At 35.9% G+C, this 21,618-nt stretch overlaps 1 pseudogene across 1 annotated transcript; it reads right to left on the reverse strand.

The window, feature by feature from the left end:
- Positions 1 to 11,897: 11,897 nt before the first annotated feature.
- LOC149236578 (cysteine proteinase mucunain pseudogene) lies at positions 11,898 to 19,491 on the reverse strand (annotated as a pseudogene). The gene is made up of 3 exons (XR_016245902.1): positions 19,159 to 19,491; positions 12,516 to 12,968; positions 11,898 to 12,407 (listed from the first exon to the last, which is right to left on the reverse strand). The product of XR_016245902.1 is annotated as a cysteine proteinase mucunain pseudogene (transcript).
- Positions 19,492 to 21,618: the final 2,127 nt, after the last annotated feature.

Consider the following 21,618-nt stretch of genomic DNA (forward strand, 5'->3'; position numbering starts at 1 on the left):
TTGGCTGCACTATAATCTAAGAGTATATTCAACAACCCAAAAGCCATGTATGCCAATAATTTGTGACTTAGAAAGCGCTAAGGTGTCTCAAGGCACATTGGAGTGCACCTCTATTTGAGGGGAATCTACCCTTCTATATTTATCACAATGGGCCAAAGTCTCATTGGGGATTTGAAATTGGGTGGAGAAAGTACAAAACCTACCCTTCCTACCATATTGTCAATCCACCTCGATGCTATCTATAGTAATTCCTCACTATCAAAGAAGTTGTTATTATAATTAATATATCATTATAGGGAAACATGTCCTCCAACTTGTTCAAGAGTAGTACTAATAGGACTCTTGAAGACTCACTACCATAACTGTTTTTGACATTATCAAGTTTGATTTTGGCATGTTATTTGCAAACCTCTCCTCCTTAACTATTCACCAAACAACCCTTTTTAGAGTGATATCCTTGACTCTATTTGCCCTAGATTTGGTAAACACTATTTTTTCAATTTTCTTCATCTTTCAGTTTCCATACCGCTCAATAATCCATTATACTACTACTACCCATTTTTTTAAGTCTCACTCTCCAAATTCAACTCGTGCCTCCACTCGACAACTTTAGTAATATTATCATTACAGATGTCTTTCTCAAGTTGGACAAGATTCAAGTAGAAGTGTGTGGAAGAATTATTGGGGCCACTATAGGTAACCTTCCTAACTGCACAAAAATAACCCCTTAATGCTTAGGAATTTACATTCTATAAGGGTGCTAGATTGTTGTAATAGATAAAATCAACCTTCCTTAAACAAACATATACCGACATAGTCTATGTCTCCAACCACAAACATATTATGCTCAACTAAAAATATGCATTATACACAAAATGCACACATATAAAAACTTTTACTTTATATATTAAATATATCTATGCAAGAAGAGTCTAAACTTTTTATATTCTTTTATATTTTTAAAAAATTTTAACGCAATTATCATTGATGTTCAATTCTATTTGCAATTCCAATAATCTTTGTAAATTTTAACTAAGTTTAAAAAAACAATAGAAAAATATACTTAAAAATATTAAAAACCTAAAACATTTAAACACTTATAACCCGGGTTTGAGGCGATGTGTTTCTCTGTCGATCTTACCATAGACACCTATATACTACCTATTAGGACATAGCAGTTATAGCCTTACCTAGAGCACAACCATCTCATAGTTCTAGATTGGCTTTCCTGGCTCGTAGATGTCACTGCCCATTGCCCTGTTCTATCTCTTCTTTTTGGGTTGGTTTTCTGAGAATCCTTTGTTTTTCAGTTGAGGTTTTATTCTAGGATTTGGTCTTTTTGCGTTGCAAGTTTTAAATTGCAAAGATGCGTGAGATCATGCACATTCATGGTGGGCAATGTGGCAACTAGATCAGTGCCAAGTTTTGGGAAGTTGTCTATGATGAGCATGGGATCAATCCCACTGAGAGATAACAGGGCACTTCCAATCTATAGCTCGAAAGGGTTAATGTTTTTACAATGAGGCAAGCTATGGTAGATTTTTGCCCCATGCTGTGCTCATGGATCTTGAGCCCAAGACTATGGACAATGTAAGGACCGGGATTTATCACTTCGTCTTTGGCGAGTATCGGGATGAAAATAATTGGGTCAGGGAAATTATACCGAAGGGGCTGAGCTCATCGATTACGTGTTGGATGTTGTCAGCAGGCCTGGAATTTCAAATTCTTGTTGCTCGTCAAATGAAAATTTGATGACATTGTAGTATTTTTAACGCTTTTTATTTTACATTTTAAGTGAATTTGTGAGTGTCGACTTCTTTTTATCAAAAAATTCTCTTTTAGCTATGTTTTGCATTTCAACTTTATTTTTCATGCCTTTCATTTTATGTTTTAAGCAAATTTGTGAGTGTCAACCTCTCTTTATCAAAAAAACCTGTCTTTCAACTACTTTTTTCATTTCAACCTTCATTAATCTTCGCCTTTTAATCTCCACATTTTAAGAAAATTTATGAATATAAACCTCCCCTTATCAAAAACTCTTTTTCAACTACTTTTTACATTCGAAAATTCATTAATCTTCTTCGAGAGTACTTTGCTTTTTCCTAAATTAGCTAAACAAATGAAGACTTATTTCAACATGAAGCCTTGTGGAAAGCTAAATAAAATTGTTATGTTAAACAAGCTAATTGTGAAAATTTTTCTTTAAACAAAGGAAAGGTAAACAAGAGGACAATAGGGGAGCACAACAACAATGTTGCAGGAGTTCATGAAGGTTAAGTAATCTTTTATCTAATATAAAGAGGTTAATTTTGAAAAATTTGCTTTAAACAAAGAAAAGGTGAATAGGAGAATAATAAGGGAGCACAACAACAATGTTGGAGGAGTTCATGAAGGTTTAATACTATTTTCTCTAATATAGAAAGAAAAAGTAGACATGAGAGGGTTGTGATTTGGATATTCACTAGCAATTGTCCCAAAAGGTACAAAGAGAGGCTGATAGGATTATTAAATTAGAATTGTTGAATTTCCCTAGAAGAGATGTTGGTTCAAGCCTAATGGATGAGCAATTTGAGCTGGCTAAACGCCTTCTAATTGTTTTTTTATTATGGTAAAATTATATTGATAATTCATTGGTTTTGCTTTCAAAAGCTTGAAGGAATTTGAAGAGCAGGTATAGAATTGCTTTGTGGGATTTGATCCCAAAATCACTGATTTGTAGATATATACTCAATGAAATGTTAATTGGTTGAAACCCTGCACAAATGTTTGATATAAGCAAATAAGCCGAAAAGGTTGAAAGGCTTAATTGGTTTGTGGAAAACCTTGTTTTCTTGGACTGGATCATTGTGCAATTACTTTTCTTTAGATGTTTTGTTTATATCTATATTACACGGAACACATTGAATGTCTTATTTCATTTTAGAGTAAGTTAATCACCCAAAATTAAGAAACCTCTATAGATGGTCAAGCATCTATGAAGCTTTCTAGTGACCAAGGCAATAACCACCATGACTATCCCCTACCATTTGACAATGTTTCTCTACCCAACTAGATTGAATACTTAGGGAGGGAGAAGCAAGCCAATTACACAAATAAATTGCCTTTGGAAAGAATTATGCACATACATAGAGCAAAATCCAAATACTCTACCAAGAAGAAAGAAAGTTGTCCACACAAATTTGTTAAATGGATCCACTTTGTACGCTTGTTCAAAGTGAAAATAATGAAGAGTGGTTTATATGTAAAGACAAAGAAATTGAAATGTATTTCAATAATGAAGAAATAAATCTCACGTTTCTTGTCTCATGTAATGAAAAATGGCTTTATCTAAAGAAATAAACATTAAAAATTAAGAAACCTTGATGAAAAATTAATAAAAATATAAATACTCATTTGTTTAAGTGGAATGCATTTGTAGACATGATTTGTATTGTTAAGACACTCCTAAGTGTTACGTTGTTGGTTTAATTTTCTACCTTTCCATGGGAAATTGAATATTAACACAATTGAAAATTTTATTATAACATCATGAGCACAATGCCGCAAATTAAAGCAAAGAGTAAATGAACTGATATCTTTTTCACCATTTAAATTATTGCTATACCAATTTAGGTTTTCTCCCATGATGTTATTTTGTTATTTTTTAAAGTACAATCTTCAATTTAATTGATTGTTGATAAATAATCCAAGAAAGGGTGGTGAAAGAAAATTATTTTTCACTCTACTTATATTGTTGTTAAATTACTATTGTTGATTTTATTTATTTATTTTTTTGAAGAAATATCCAGGTAGATCCATACTATCAGCTTATTAGCAGGCCTAACTACAAGGGTGTCCAGGAGAATTGACCCCGTGGCCTCTCATTAGCAAGGTGCTTTAGTGATGGGAACTCAACTAATTGAGTTAACCCTTGGGGCTTTACTATTTATTGATTTTAAAATTAGTAATTATTAAAATATATATATATATATATATATATATATATATATATATATATATATTAGTTAAATTAAATCAATATTTATAGTTATGTAATTTTGAAGCAATTTATTTCTATTTATAATCAATAATAGATAATAAATAAATATTTGTTATTATGTTTTTTTTTGAAAAATTATTTCCAAAAAATTGTAAATAATACAAGGAGCAAAGAGATTTGATGTTTTGAGTTCTATGCTTTTTTGACACCATATTTCTTTAAATACAACTTAATTTTTTACATGTTTATTATCAACAATGTAGGTAGATGTTTAGATTGTATATTTTTTGATTTAGATTTAAGAAATATAAATTAATTTTTAAGTCAGCTTAGTTGTTTGAGGTATGAAAAGATTATATTTACTTAGGGTGGAGAGAAAACATATATAAAATTAATCAATCACAATGTATGTATTGTATTATTGTATAAAACTATTGTCTGAAGATTTGATGTGAAAAGAATCAAATTTAATGACGATACATCCTACACTATTACCATAATATGTGATTGAACTCACAACTTTTGTTGAGAAAAAATTGGTCTAAAACTCTACCCCCACCATACTAAACAACAATTTTGCCTAGGGATTTGGTCTAAAATTCTACCCCACCATATTGAACAATAATTTTTCCTAGGATACCTTCTCTATGCTATCAAATAGCATAGGAGATATCAAGGAGAGGTAGGCACAATATATCAATAAATATTAATCTCTCCTCACTGAAGGTTTACAATTTTACAGTTTAGCATGACAACAAATATAACATGAAGGGACATTGGAATTTGTGCATTATGATATAAAGAATTCCAAATTTACGATCATGGACTTTTTCCTATGTGTTAAATAAAAATGTTAAGCTAATAATCAAACAATGAAGTGCTATCTAGAGGGACATCTTAGGATATTACACTTTTCTCATTGAACAACTTATGACCCAATAATGCTTTTCTCATTGAACAACTTGATTACCCAATAATGCATGGTGTGGATGGATTTTTTGGTTTTATGAATTACTTAAATATAGATGAGAAGGAATTTTTTAGTTTTTTGAATTACTAAAATATAGATGAGAGGGATTTCTATGTTTAATGACATAAATCTAGTCCCATTTTGTAATAAGGATTGAGCACTTTACTCATCAATTAAAATGAGTTGCAATATACCATAATACAACTGACGATGATTATTTAATGATTTGCAATACACCATATTACAATTGGTAATGATCATTTGGACATTTATGGGATCATTTACTTGGTGTAATATCATTGTAAGTATCATCACTTACGAGAATTGGTGAACACTAGTTGTATAGATATCCTACATGTGTAAGATTGTTAATTATCATGGTTGTCTTGTTCGTTGTATAAATGTCCTGCAAGTGTAAGATTGTTAGTTATCATGGTTGTTTTGTTCATGTTAATGTGATTTTTTATTTAAAAACATATGCCTCTTACAATTTGACATAATATAATTTTTTGTTTGAAAATATATAATGAAATTTGCATTATATATGAAAGGTTATCAACCTAAAATAAAATTATTTTTAACCAAGTTTTTTCTCATTATCCCTTCATGTGGATAATATTGCAATGTTCTCCTACAATGCTTTGATCTCATTTTGGTCATAAGTTCATTGATAGACACATAGTTATATGTTGGTGTTTAATAATATATGTTGTGTTAAAAGTAACACACTTGTCTTGTCTTAATTTATAATGGTTATGAGCCTCATATACAACAGTAACAATGAAGTGTATTCTTGCTGATCTGGGATATAGAAATCCCAATAGTGAGAAACTCAGAGGTGGATCTTAGCCAGAACGTCGTAGGCATCCTGTAAGAGTCCTGATGTCCCTCTTATACAAACACTATACAACAAGCAAAATTGATGCAGGGTATTATCATAGCAAGAAAGAAAAATTGATGGATAGTTTCGTGTGGACTCCGTTTAGGAATCCCACTGGACACATCATGTAATACTAACGCGCATCCTCTGAGGTCACCTCACATTAGGGTGAGGTATGGTCGTGGGCTCAACCAAAGACCTTACTCCCGTAAAACCCCTAAAGCTTGTCTTCTCCACGGTTAGTAATGACTAACTGAATAATAAATAGGGAGATGGGATGGTCGCACCCCGGAAATGATTATACCAATAGCTGGGCCCTCTCTGCATTGTTGTTATAAACACTTAACCCTTGTTAGAGGGGGAATGGGTTTAAACCCAGGGTTGTTAAAACCTATGGTAAGGCAACGAGCCTTCCATCCAGGGTATGGCGAGGGGAGGAGGCCAACCACCTGACCTGAGCTCGCCTCTAGTTTTACCCGATAGGGTTGGTAGCTAGAGCCGGCCTTGTAGCTGCTACGGGTTGGTAGCCATGAACCAACATGGTACTGAACTCACCTCCGTAGCTAGAGACGAGAGGTAGCTAGGGATATAAAAAACAATTAGAAGGCCTTTAGCCAGCTCAAATTGCTCATCTGTTAGGCTTGAACCAACATCTCTTCTAGAGAAATTCAACAATTCTAATTTAATAATCCTATGGGCCTCTCTTTGTACCTTTTGGGACAATTGTTAGTTTTTGGGACAATTGCTAGTTAATAGAGAGGAAAAATAGTCTTAAGAATAATTTAAATTAAAAAAATCACATAAATAAAATATATAAAAATAAATTTGGAAATAATAATAATAATAATAAAATAAAAATACACCCATCCCGCCTTTCAAAAGATTCAAAATGAGGAAGAGCCAGATATTTAGATCTTCCTGAATTGTTATTTATATAGTATATTTTCTTAAGAATTTGACATTGTGATCAGTGGACAACGAAAACCCAATACTACCAATGTTTTAGGTGGGTCTAGCCAAGGTCCACAAGTAAGCTTCATTATCAGTAATAGTTGTCCAAGAGCCGTGCAGGCCATTGCAGCGAGGAGCTTCATTGTATTATTTTGTATTGGGCAGACATGGTTTGGAAATAATTATTAAATGTAGCTTCAGCAATTTCAGCTGTTCCCGGCAGTTTCGGCAGTTCCAAAATTCCGACTATTCCCGGCAGTTCCGACGGTTACAACTTTTCTCAACAGTTCCAGCTTTTTCCCTCTGCGTCAGCTTTCCCGGTAGTTTCGATTGTTCCCGGCAGTTCCGACTATTCCCGGAAGTTCCGACAATTCCAGCAATTCCCACAGTTCCGGCTATTCCCGGCAGTTCCGACAATTCAAGGAATTCCCGGTAATTCCCGCAGTTCTCGGCAATTCCCACAATTCTGGCAATTAGAGAGGAAAAATAGTCTTAAGAATCATTTAAATTAAAAAAATCACATAAATAAAATATAAAAAAATAAATTTGAAATAAAATAATAATAAAAATAAAAATACTCCCATCCCGCCTTTCAAAAGATTCAAAATGAGGAAGAGCCAGATATTTAGATCCTCCTGAATTTGTTATTTATATAGTATATTTTGTTAATAATTTGACATTGTGATCGCTGGACAACGAAAACCCAATACTACCAGTGTTTTAGGTGGGTTTAGCCAAGGTCCACAAGTAAGCTTCATTATCAGTAACAGTTGTGCAGGAGCCGTGCAGGCCATTGCAGCGAGGAGCTTCATTGTATTATTTCGTATTGGGCAGACATGGTTTGGAAATAATTATTAAATGTCCAGTAAAATCCCCATTCAGAATCGATGCTATGTTTTGAATAATTTATTGTATCTGGAATATTTTTATTTGGTATCTAGGGTTTATCACAGTAAATTATTTTCAGTGAATGGTATTATGGAATATTGGACATAATTTTTTTATGAAATTTCTGAAATAACTTCGTTTATGACAAGGTTTTACTGCGTAAATTATTTCTTGCAAGTTTCAAGTTTTAATTCCAGATTATTCGACAACAACATTACATAAATTCAAGAAATTTTCCTATTGAGATATATACCATAGAAGATTTAAATTCTAAATTGTCTTATTAAGAGTAAAATGTCCAGCCAGAATACTACATCAAGATTTGAGATTGAAAACTAAAGGGTGAAGTTCACAGGTGGGGAAAATAACTATAATTACAGTTGGAGATTGAAGATTTCACTGTGTGGGAAACGAAATGAAGTGTATTTGGTGGGTTGTAGATCTGTTTAATATTGGAAATAGAAGACAATCGGAATAATGATTTTTCTTCTTCGAGCAACAAAGGATTGAGTTTTCATCCAGATAAAATAGAAAAATGTGAAAAGGGAGTTCACGACGTTGCTATAAGGGACTCGAGATCCTCCATATACAATCAGTGTAGCCTAATGTACCGTTAATATGAAACAGAGCACTCTGCCATACTTATTTTCGTATGGTAAAATAGAGTATCATGTATGGTGGAGTTTTTATACCACTAGAAAATTCTCTTGACAAAATGCATGTGTTATTGTGTGCATTCTTTTTTATTTGTTCATTTTCAGATCATTTATATTTAGACCTTGAATGTAAGCATTATTGTTAGCTGTAACTTCTGATTTTAGTTGTTATTGAAACATTTGATTTTAGGTGTCATTGAATTGTTATTAGAATTATTTATTAACAATAACAAAGAAATATATTCTGAGAACAATAAAATACAAATAGAGTTTACAAATAGAGAACAATAAAATACAAATAGAGTTTACAAATAGAGAATGAATACCACACTATTAGAAATGCAACTATCTCCATCCATGTTGAGGAAGCCATCACTTTGTTTGAATAACTTCATAGAATGAGTGGCTATAAGCCTATAACTTTTTCGTTGACGTCCAATTTAGGTTAAAATTACTAATCAAATGTTGTCAACAAGATTTCCAGTCCATTCCACATTATATGATCTGTTTGTAGATGTAAAACTATGTCCATTGCAAGATAATTGTTAATCAACTAAGAACCACTTTGTAGGAGGTGTATTCGTTTAGGAATACAACTATTGCATATTTATAAATGTGTTCCTTCAGGAACATCAACATGAAAACATACAACTCCATTCTGTCTAAGCCTTGGAAAAGTACATCACTAACTTTAATATATTATGTTCTGTTCTTGAAGCCCAGTCCAGAATTTCCTACAAAGTAACTATATTCTCTCACAAGTATCTTAAGGGTCAAATATGCTGAAGGCGAGAATGCAAAAGATTTGTTGTTGCCTCAACAATGATCCCTTCACATCTACAAAGAAAATCTACAACATAAAATAATTATATCACCAAAATAGCCCACAAAATGTTAAGATGTGTCAAGGAATCTATCTGTGTCTGCTTCTGATCTTAGCGTGTAAAGTTCACCTTTACTCTGCAGAAGTACCATTAACTTTGGTAAATCTCTCTCCTTTTGTAACAAGGCTCTACAATGCAATATGAAATATTGTTACATTTAGATGTCATTTCATCATTGTAAAACGTTAGTGATAAAATGAAATTAGATGTCATTTCATCATTGTAAAACCTCATTGACAAAATAAAATAGAAATCACCTCTGTGTATCATTTAGCAACAAACAAAGAACTTCAGTGGAAGCCTAGATTTCACATATGATATATAGCTAGATTATTTGAAAAACAGTGTTAGAAATGAATTATAGGGTATGGTGACTTTGGGTCAACTTCTATATTCAGAGGCAAGACAGTGAACACAGATTTTCAAAAAAATAAAGATGATTTTTCACAAATTCAGAATTTGCTAGAGAAGGGCTAGTAATGCAACTAATTTTATGTAAAAAACGACGCCTTAACCACAGTCACCAGCAAAATACGTGTGTTTACCATTACAGAGAATCCATCTCGATGACGAATTCCACGATAATGAGAAATATAAATTAATCTTTCAATGAATGCTCGTTTTACCCTATGAAATTCCCAACAAACAACATGATCCTGACTCATTTCTAGTTAAATTTGGTTAATCTGAGACTTAGTTGACTCATTGACCTTTGTATTATCACTAATAACTAACTGATAACAAACCTAAGTGAAAACAAACCTGAGTAGCTTCTTTAAGTGCAATTCCTGAGATTTCGGTTTTTTCCAGAATAAATTGCGACCTCCAAGAAAAGCTCTGTGGTATTTGTTTTTCCCAACCATGAACATGTAAGTTTCTTTTGAAAATAAATTTATTCAAGGTAAAAGGTGGCCGCAATTATGTGAGAATCTAGAGCAGAGGAATTTGAAGAGCAGGTATAGAATTGCTTTGTGGGATCTGATCCCAAAATCATTGATTTGTAAATACATACTCAATGAAATTTTAATTGGTTGAAACCCCACACAAATGTTTGATATAAGCAAATAAGCCGAAAAGGTTGAAAGACTTAATTGGTTTGTGGAAAACCTTGTTTTCTTGCACTACATCATTGTGCAATTACTTTTCTTTAGATGTTTTGTTTATATCTATATTACAAGGAACACATTGAATGTCTTATTTCATTTTAGAGTAAGTTAATTACCCAAAATCAAGAGGTTAAGTTAATTACCCAAAATCAAGAAACCTCTATAGATGGCCAAGCATATACGAAGCTTGCTAGTGACCAAAGCAATAACCACCATGACTATCCCCTACCAATATATTTCATTGAAAACCATAATTGTATATTGCATTTAGAAAGTCAAAACATAATATTAGAAAACATGTTGATATATTGTTATTAAAAGGTTAATTCCATTAGAAACCATGATATTATTATTATATTTTATAAAGAATAATATACATATATAGAATAATACTACATTGAAAACCATAATTGTATAGTGCGATTAGAAAGTCAAAATATAATATTCGAAACCATGCTAAATATGACATTACAAACCTTAAATGTCAAAGGGAGAATTTAGAAGTTGGAAATTAAATGACCACAGCCATTCCGAAGACCATGTCTATAGAGACGTTAAAAAATGGTCAATGCCAAATTAGGAGGCCGAAAGGCAAAAACAAAAATAAAAAAATACCAAATCGCTGCTAACATTACCTGTAGCAACAATAATAGAAGCACTTCTTTGTATCGTGTGGCAAATAGAAAACGTAGCGTTATTTACAAGAAAAAATACTACAAGGAAAAATACAATGAACAATCTGAGTCCATAAAGGTGTCAATTATAATCCCATTGGCTCACAATCTGACCCGGCTTCACTTGAGCACGCATGTGGCATAGGGAGTGATGAAACGCATGCTCCAATATTCAACTTCCAGGGTGCAAAATTTACAGACGTTTAAAGAATGTGCACGGAAAATTGGCAGTAACGATAAATAAGAATGCCCAAAGAGATTGACGGGCAATGGCAATTTTATTTGATGAAGTTTTGGGGGTCTTGGGGCAGCATTAATAACAGAAGGACAAAGCTAATCTCTGTGATATTTACAGCAGATTAAATATTTCAACTACTGCAAATTAGGAGACGTTATGCCCAAGCAAGAAAAGAAACGAAATATCCCCAAAAACACTCAAACGAGCACCAAATTGAGGCATACTGAAGAATAGACAAAAAATACCCATGAAATAAACGAGGGTCATTATCCTTCTTTTTGGTAAATTTATTCGCTTTTAAATTCATTAGCTTCGACTGCTCATGCTCTGATATAGAGAACCTTCCCAAGCCTAGGTTTGTGCTTCGTTTTGGAATTTTAAATATGACACCCACTTTTTGTCTCCACACAAATTCTATTAATTTGGCAAACTATAATTTTAACATCCCAATCTTTGTTCCATGGCCGAAAATTTTAGCAGGCCTGTAAATCGTATAAGAGATTTCGCGTGAGATATTTGTCTAACTTATTTATCAGCCCGACGTAGTTATATTGGTAACTGGTTTGGGCACAGGTGTGTGACCTGTTGCCAACAACAATCTCAAACTAATATATGCAAGCAAGTTTTGTTCATAGATTAACAAGAAGACAGAGCAAATATAAATGAACAAATTCTGTACATGAAGAGTAATAGATATTAATTTCCAAATAGTACACAGAACAATGGGGGATTACACCTGAACCTTTTGCACCCAGGTTGGGAATAATCTTACTGACCTGAAATAACAATAACAATTGAAAAATATGGAACATTACCTTTAACTCCTGGAGTTAAGATCTATAATAGCTTCCGTAATCATAAAGCTGTTTTGTTCATAGACTATAAGCCTCAGAACAAACAATAACAATGGCTAACATAGCCAAGCGCTGTACATGTATAAATGGAAAGGGATAGAATTGATGACAGGACAGGAGCAGTTTCTGATCCATCTGGAGAAGCCAAGCCAGACACGGCAACATAGCAGAAGTATTTTGTACACAAACCCTTTTTTTATGTATCAGTTTCTCCTTGGACGATCAGGTTTGCAAAAAAACATCAGCGACTATTCAAGCAGCAGCAGCCCAGTAGGGTTTGGCTGGGGTACGCTTCAGCATCTTCACTCCAAATGGATCCTTGCTACTCTGTGACAACAACAATTTATCCCCAAAAAATACACAATATCAGAAATTTGAGATCGAATCTAGCGAAGTTGCAAACTTGAAATGACTGGTTAGGAATATTGGTACTACCTTGAGGCAGGTCCCACCATCAAGATCGCAGACTGGGTACTCGCTAGGGCAGCAGCTGTAGTGATCATCACAGCAGGTGGCCGAATCAAGAGGGCAGCAGCCCCAGGGATAGCAGTAGCCTCTGAAGTCATACATGCAGCAACAGGTGTTGCTCTGAGGGCAGGAATAATAGCTGTCACACACAGTGGGAGGCTTTATTGGGCTTGGGGGAGAAGGCCCAGGGTTTGGAGGGTTGGCACCCTTCTTTACAGGGTAAGATGCCTCCATTGCTATACCACAAATACCTGTTGAATATTCTTCAAGGTTCCTCTGCAGTCTGATGAATCCCTCCTCTCCCCAGCTCTTTCCCCAAGAATTCTTGACAATCCAGTAGTCTGTGCCTAACTCTGACCCATAGCCCACCAGAGTCACGTTGTGGTCTAGCTGTCTTCCATAGGCGCTAGTGAACACACCCTGGAGGTAGATTCCATGGAAAATTAATCAATTGGTAAAATCGCATGGAAAAAGCATTAATCGCGGAAAGATAAGCTTAGCCAACGGAATTTACAGCATTTCAGGTGGTAAATTCCATGGGAAATAATTAATTGTTAAAGTCACATGGAAAAAAAATTAATGGCATCAAGAGAAATTGACTGGAAAAGAAACAGAGACAAACTTAATTGTCATAACCCACCTGTTTTTGAGGCAATAGGCTATCACTTTGCTGTCTGTGAGGAAATTAGTGTGGTAGATTACACAGCCGCATTGTGTAAGCATTAATACCCAAAGAAATTATCCATTAAGCTAAGGGAATGGATAACGTAAACATACAAAGACATCAAGCAATGCTAGCATGAGAAAGGACACTAATGAGGACCTGTGCAAGGAAGTGTACCTACATGATAAAGCTTTAGGACGGTATTGCGTGTAAAGCCATAGGTGGACAAGAAGGGGATTATTGATCATATGGAATAAAATCTCAATACAGGGGTATGACTATTCCAAAATTCTAATAGACATGAGCAAAGCTAATTGATCTTTAAGCGAAGTCAACTAATTTTTTGATGGACATGAACAAAGTCAACTGTTTGACTTTTATCATATCAATCATATCAGGTATTCCACTATAATAAGATAGCTTGTCATCACATATATAACAAGTACAAGTCGGACATGGTACACAAGGCAAGACACTGAAACCACTGATGTTGTTTGTATCAGAGCAAGAGAAAAATAACATAAATGCACCTGGTATAGCTAGGTAATCCGAAGCTAGCTCTAGAAGTGGGTATGGATATCAACTAATAAGAGACATAATCTTGTTAGTAAGAATGCTTATCATAGCAGAAAGCATTGTAATCTGGTAAGGGTTCTCCTTTCTTCATGGGGTAATGTAAAAGAGTAGTTCTTATGGAAGAGTTCATATATTTCTTAGGTCAATTTATAAAATTTCATAAGACCAACGATGAGAGTAAAATCTTCAATTGCACCCGAACATGCATAGAACTGTCAACAAAGGTATGCCTCATAGGGTTGACCTAAATTTGAAAGGATCTCAATGAACCCAGCCTGATGACTATGGAAGTACAATCTTCAAATGCAGACTCTGCCAAGATGCAGGCCGTCTAATGACTGCCTGCACAAGAAAGGTACAGCAAGTGGAAGGACATTCAGAGCCATAATAGATCTCCCATAGATGGCCTGTAGTGGGATCCAAAAAGTTGAGAAAATGAAAATAAGACCCGGTTAGATTAGAAGACAACCAAAAGGAAAGCAACCAAAATTATAGAAACAACAGCTACATAGGAGGCCCATGAAGAAAGAAGAAAACTCCTACAGACTCTCGAGTCTCAGCACAGGAGAAGACCAGATTTGAGAACAGGAACCAGGAGAAGAAAACCAACCACAGCCAAATTTGTGAAAAAAAGAAATGAAGAAGACCACAGAACATCAAGATCCCTTTGCCAAATCCTCCACAGTGGAAAGTGGATACAAAAATCGATTCAAACAAGGAGCAAAAAGCAATGTTTGGTTGGTGGTTTTGTTTTAGCAAAATAGACATGCCTCATACATGGCTTGTAAGCTAAAGGAAGCCATACTATGCAGTGCATCTCCTCTGGACATGTTTCTTAAAAGATCCATTAGAGAAAAAGCATCAAGCAAACAAAGTGAATTGCTTAACATCACCTCAGATATTTTATTTAAACCGAGTGAGGAAAACAGGGCAGGGTGTTTGTCATCGAGTCCTAGGAAATTGACCAACCTGCAAAAATGAAACAAACTATGGTGAAGAAGACGGACAAGTGAGGGTTCAAATCTCAATTGTTTTTCCATTCGAGTTCGTTGATGGTGTAGGGTTTAGGGTTCTGCCATGGCTACTGATAATAACAATAATAGCAACCTGGCCGGGCGCATAGGAGGAGGTGGTGTTGGATTACCCACTGGGCCGAATCCCTCTTCCATTGCAACAAATATGGTGGGGGTTTCAAACCCTGGTCCTAACACCACCACACACATGAAAAACCTCCACTCAACAATTACGCATTCGACTCCTGCATCCTCACACTTCTAGGTCCAGCCAAAGTTACAGTCACAGATCCAATCCCAGTTGGTTGCTACGCCACCACAACTTGGCGTTTCCACCCCGTCAACCCTAATTCTGCAAACCCTAAGCGTGGTCAGCAGAAGCCTCCTGTCCGCCCCATGGGAGCCACATGTCTAACTGGAAATCCTCAATCGTCCCCATTCAAACCCACAGAGTTAGCCCCGGCCCCTTGGAGGAAGAAGCGCAAGGCTCCTGAGAAGCAGGTTCTCGACCGAGTAGCTGCGCTACTACCGGAGTTTGCTTTGTATACCCATTTGCTTGAATTTGAGGCTAGCGTGGACACGACCCTGGCCAGAAAGAGGACTGATATCCAGGAAGCCCTGAAAAATACGCCCTCCCTTCAGTGCATGCTGCGAACCTATGTTTTCAACACCTTTGCAAATCAAAACCACCACGCCCATGGTACCGATGATAAACAACATATGTTGGAGCAACCGTCGTGGAACTTGAGAATTCTCGGAAGGATTCTAGAGGATGGCATAGAGGCAGATGCTTCTGCTTCCGCCGACACTATTCCAAAGCAACAGAGTTCATCGTTTCCCAAGTTTTCGTCTTTCTTTAAGAGGATCACAATCAATTTGGATCCTAGTCTATATCTTGATAACCCTATCATTATTTGGGATAATGTTAGATCACTGACTCCTGTGGAAGGGTTTGAGATAAATCAGAAGGGTAGCAAAGAATTCACTGCATCTATTCGATTGGAAATGAATTATGTTCCAGATAAATTCAAGCTCTTGCCTTCCTTGACTGAACTTCTCGGCATTGAGGTGGATACAAGGCCGAGAATCATTGCTGCACTTTGGCAGTATGTGAAAGCTAAGAAGCTTCAACATCCTTCTGATCCATCGGTCATTAACTGTGACCCACCATTGCAGAGGATTTTCGGGGACGAAAAGATTAAGTTTTCTTTTATATCCCAGAAGCTTTCTTAGCATCTCTATCCTCTGCAGCCCATCCAGTTAGAGCACAAGATAAGATTGTTAGGAAATAGTCCTGTTGGCCATGCTTGCTATGATGTTTTAGTGGATGTTCCTTTCCCATTGCAGAAGGAAATGAGTGCGTTCTTGGCTAATATTGAGAAGAACAAGGACATTGATGCCTGCGATGAAGCAATTTGTGGAGCAATTAGAAAGATTCATGAGCATCGTCGCAGAAGAGAATTTTATCTGGGCTTTAGTCAATCTCTTGTGGAGTTTATAAATGCTTTGATAGCCTCACAGAGCAGGGATTTAAAGCTTGTTTCCAGGGATGCAAGCTGGAATGCTGAGAAGGAGGGCAGGTTTGACTTCTACAATCAACCATGGTATTCCATCAATTATACTTGTGCAATCCTTGATTAAGTTTATGTGGAGGCCAGTTAGTTATTAAGCATTCCTGTTCTATTGGATTTTGTTCAATGCGATCAGTAACGTCTAGATGAATTTTCATTATCTACCGCTATCTAATTAAAACAAGAATTTCGTTATAAGTACCCAATATACAGGATACCAACAGGTCCAACCTTGCGAGACCTGGCTGCCTGCTTCCTAACTTTTCATTCCCTTTCAACTCCACTAAAAGGTTTGATTCATCTGTTTTCTATTTTCTTTCCCTCCATCTTGTTGCTACTCTGTTGACATAGTTTTCATATTAGTAAAGCATGTTGATGCTTTTTGAATTCTGATTTTCTCACTCCACATTTGATCTCTAACTGATTTTTTGGAAAATGGTGGCAGTATTCATGTAAGTACTGGAGGGAAAAGTGTTCCTGTCACTCCGATAAACAATTCTGGGGGTTCTCCAAAGATAGCTTTACCAGTATTTGGTCTAGCTTCTTAGAAGTTTAAGGGGACAATGTGGAGTACTAATGGCAACTGTGAACGACAGCAGGATAACTCTTTGTTTTAGTTAGCTGACCAATGGTTGAGATTACATCAGATGAAACATTGAGATTATGATTTTTTCCTTTCACATGGTTCTTCATATGGACAATGAACTAGGAACATCCATAACAATGGGGTTTTTGTTGAAACGAAAGAATCAGTTGGGTTATGAATGGCTTTTTTTATTATAGCCATTAGTAAGGCAAAATACCAGGAGTCAATGGAGTGTGTCAACAAGCAAGTTGAGGGTTGTTCACAAATCTTCTTCTATGATATCCTCAATATAGTCAAAAGATAAAAATATAAACATTCTCAAAAAGTTCCGCAATAGAAAATGAAAAAATGCGAGTCAAAACTCATACCAAAAGGGTATATTTAAGAGAGAATGGGTTTTTGAGTAAACCTTTGGCTTGTCTACTGTAAGAGAAAATTGATGGAAAAAAAGTGAAAAGAAAAGAAGAATTGCCATTTGTTAAATAGGAGGAAGAGGAGTCATTCAACGAGTGGAGTGCATATGGTGCTGGAGTACCGATAGTGTTGAATAGAAGCGACACTTTTATGTAGTGTTATGTACCGTCTCTTTCTGCCATTCAACTTTACACTCACCCTTCTGGACCTAATATTTGCACCAGGTAGATTATCCAATTCACCAGTTATTTTCATAGCAAGTCATGTCAAAGGGAGGTTCCAATTCATGTCAAAGGGAGGTCCGTTAATATTTTGTAAATCTAACCACAGCTGAATGCTTTTGTATAATAATAATATGGTAAATAAGGCATAATATACACCGTAGCTCCTGTTGTTTTAACTTTAACAATTTAGCTCCTGTTGTTTAACATTTTTTTTTGGACAAATCTATCTTTGCAAACGATTCTACTCTAAGGTTGCTCCAGACGATGAAAATATTGCATGCTTCGGCGGCTCTCTATATCAGTTGTGTCATATTTGAGACAAGATTTTGCCTGTCACAATTCAGTGTTAATGCACATGTCTTTCATTGGAGCATGGTCCGTTTTCTGTTCGCCATAGGAAGTTCGCAGACAGAAACCAAGTGTGTGAATTAGGTGGGGGCACCAATACTTATTGGATTCTTACAATGATGCTTGCTGGCCCAGAGGAGTGGCCGGCCAAAGGGGACGGAAGAAGTTAAGGAGTGTCAGGTTGTGCTTAGCTTATTTTTGTTTGGGATATGCACATATATAATGCATGGATGGCTTGTGCTTAATTAAACGAAACTAGCTAATTAAAACTTGATAACGTTAAGGAGTGTCAGGTTGTGCTTAGCTTATTTTTGTTTGGGATATGCACATATATAATGCATGGATGGCTTGTGCTTAATTAAACGAAACTAGCTAATTAAAACTTGATAACGTTTGGGCACATGATTCATGCTGGCTCAGTTGAGTCCTTAACATGCTCTATTTTTTTTTGCAGGTCCCCTGGTGGGGAGAGTGATGCAAGTGATGATTATAGAGATACAGGTAGTGAAGGTAGTAGTAATAGTGATGAAGGAGAGTGAGACTCAAAATAGGGTGGGGCAATAGAAGTCACTCTAAAGCTGCACAAAAAGGCTTTTCTAGTGATGATGGTGAAGGACGCAGTTGCCCTTCATTTCAATATTTTTATCGAGCAACTCCATATAGTCGTGAACCTCTGGCTGACAAGGTAAGATTCAGTTATTCATTTATTTTGAGGAATGTTTTATTTCATAGTGTAGTTTCAATTGCGAGGTTAAAATTAATATCTGTTAACTAGATGTTGCAGATTGGAGATCTTGCCAAGGACTTTCCACAGATGAAAACCTTAAGAAGTATTGATTTGTTGCCAATCAGTTGGCTATCGGTTGCTTGGTATGCCATCAATTATACTTGTGCAATCCTTGATTAAGTTGGTGTGGAGGCCAGTTAGTTATTAAGCATTCCTGTTCTATTGGATTTTGTTCAATGAGATCAGTAACGTCTAGATGAATTTTCATTATCTACCGCTATTTAATTAAAACAAGAATTTCCTTACAGGTACCCGATATACTGGATACCAACAGGTCCAACCTTGCGAGACCTGGCTGCCTGCTTCCTAACTTTTCATTCCCTTTCAACTCCACTAAAAGGTTTGATTCATCTATTTTCTATTTTCTTTCCCTCCACATGGGCATTTTTCTACACATATGCATGCAAATTTATCAGTCATGATAAACTAGAAAAATCAGCAGGTAGCGGGATCGAATCCCGCTTAAACAAAAGACCATGAGAATTACCCTGTAAGCGTCACATGATCCATCGTAGGCCGTGTAGGGGTAATCCTCCTCGCTGTCAAGTCCACCATTGTTTATGATAAACTCGAAAGCGTAATCCATGAGGCCACCATTGCATCCTTGGTTGTAAGAAGTATCACAGTCCACCAGTTCTTGCTCGGACAGCGAAATCAAATCGCCGGTCACGATTTGATTGATTCCTTCAACGGCCGCCACAGTTGAGAACGCCCAACAACTTCCTGAAAAAATCGAACAGAAAAAGTACAATACAGGGCATTTTTATGGTCTAGGGTCTGAAATTCAGGAGATAAAACTTCTCAAATAAAAAGTACTATACAGGGCATTGTTATGGTCTAGCCGACATTGTAATACTTATCGGTGCCGAGATCCTGGACCTCGATACCCTTTGATCAGAGGTGTTCGATAAGGGAATCTTTGAGCGCGCAACCGAAGTCATCAGCTCCTGCAATGATCTTGAGAGGCTTATTGGCGTAAGTGCTTCCCATTTTCCTGGACCGCCAATGAGGAGGGTTTGGGAGGTTGGAAAAGCAATGAAGGGAGCGAGGGTAGTGTCGAATGTAGAGGGAGGAGTTTGTGCAGACAAGTGCATGCAGACTATGACGAGTAATTGAAGGAGACCATGACGGATATCTTGAAAATGTGCACAAATGTCAGTGGAAAGCAGAATGGTGGCGCTTGTTCTCCGAAATTGTCGAGAACAAACAGAAATTGCACGACACATATGAACAATTTCCCACTGAATGTGGACGCCAGGTGTCAACGTTAGAAACAAAAGAACAACGAAAGTCTCTTTCAAAGGGAAGCCTATCGGCCTAAATATAGAAAAATTAATAATTGATTTTACTTTAAAATTACATATATTTTTTTATAAAAATAAAAATATATATATATTTATAATAAAAATGAAATGATATATGAATTTATATAAATTTTAATTTCAAATATTTAATAAATATGTCTAAATATCAACGAGTTATGAGTTTATATATTTTGTTCTATAAATATTCAATAAATAAATTCTTCATCATTATAAAATTAAATTCTATCTCTTTACCCTTTTCTTTCCGAACCAAAACAGTATCCCACTAAGTTTGAACTCTCTTCTTGACCAGTTCAGTCTGTTCTTAATTCTAAACATTACAAACACTCTTTTATATCAGTTTAGTCCATTCATAATTCTAGGCATTATGTTTGTCTATAGAGGTATTATCATCAATTTTGACAGAAATTAAACGTCACTTGACAAGTTACAAGTGTATAACATTTGACGGGGAAATTTTTCCAATGCCCGTCAAATACGTCTGGGAACACGAAATACGTTCTACAAGACGTCAAATTCCAAGCCGGGTCGTCAGGAAGGAGGCAACTACAAGTCGTAAATATCCACGCTGTTGTTTCATTAAAACTGTACAAGTCATTATAGGCTGCGGACTGCCAAATGGGACCACAGTGGGTGACCATAGATCGCTTAATGTCCCTCGAAAAGATTCTTCTGCCACAAAACTATTTACCACGTCTGTCAGGAAGGAAGGAGCTACAAGTCATAAATATCCACGCTGTTGTTTCATTAAAACTGTACATGTCATTACAGGCTGCGGACTGCCAAATGCGATCACAATGCGTGACCATAGATCGCTTAATGTCCCTGGAAAAGATTTTTCTGTGACAAAATTATTTACCACGTCTATCTATCAATATCGTACGATGTCCTCCACACTGCCGTATTTTGTATAGGTGCCCCATAAAAGCAGAAGAAATGCATGGTAGGAGGAGCGTTTTTGCTTTGCGTCTTTTTACCTTTTTTTTCAACTTATGGTGTTGGGCCTAGCTTTTGCGTACTGTCCTCTCTGTGGGTGGAAGCCGCATGAATTTTGAATGATTGTTTCAACTCTCAAACTTAATTTTCTTCTCCTGAGCACAATTGTTTTCCTATTAGATTGCTAGACAAACGAACCGTGACCTTTTGCACACTTTAGTGTCTGCGCGTTGAGACTCAGCTGAATTTTAATTGATTGTTTCAACTTACTTAGGGGTTTCAAGTGTGTCATTCTTTGGGAGGAGGTACTGGATCTGTGATGGGAACCACGCCTGGAATTTGACGTCTTGTAGGACGTATTTTGCATTGGAAGATGTATTTGACCATTATTGTAAGTTTTTTCACCGTCATATTTGACTTGTGTTATATTTCTTCATCCCGTCATTTTGACGTTTGATTTCAAATGTAAACCGTAAAAATTTATGGTACCTCCATCCTACCTAAAGTTACAGGCAATGTGAAATTATGAATGGATGGGACACTCAAGGATAGAGTTCGACTTTGAACTTCAAGCACGGTATTTTTTTGAATTCGCCAAAACATGTAGTTGGAATAATGTAACGTCA

This window comes from Pinus tabuliformis, chromosome 8 (genome assembly GCF_031772625.1).
Source record: "Pinus tabuliformis cultivar Carrire ecotype Pingquan chromosome 8, CPIR1, whole genome shotgun sequence".
NCBI classification, from domain to species: domain Eukaryota; kingdom Viridiplantae; phylum Streptophyta; class Pinopsida; order Pinales; family Pinaceae; genus Pinus; species Pinus tabuliformis.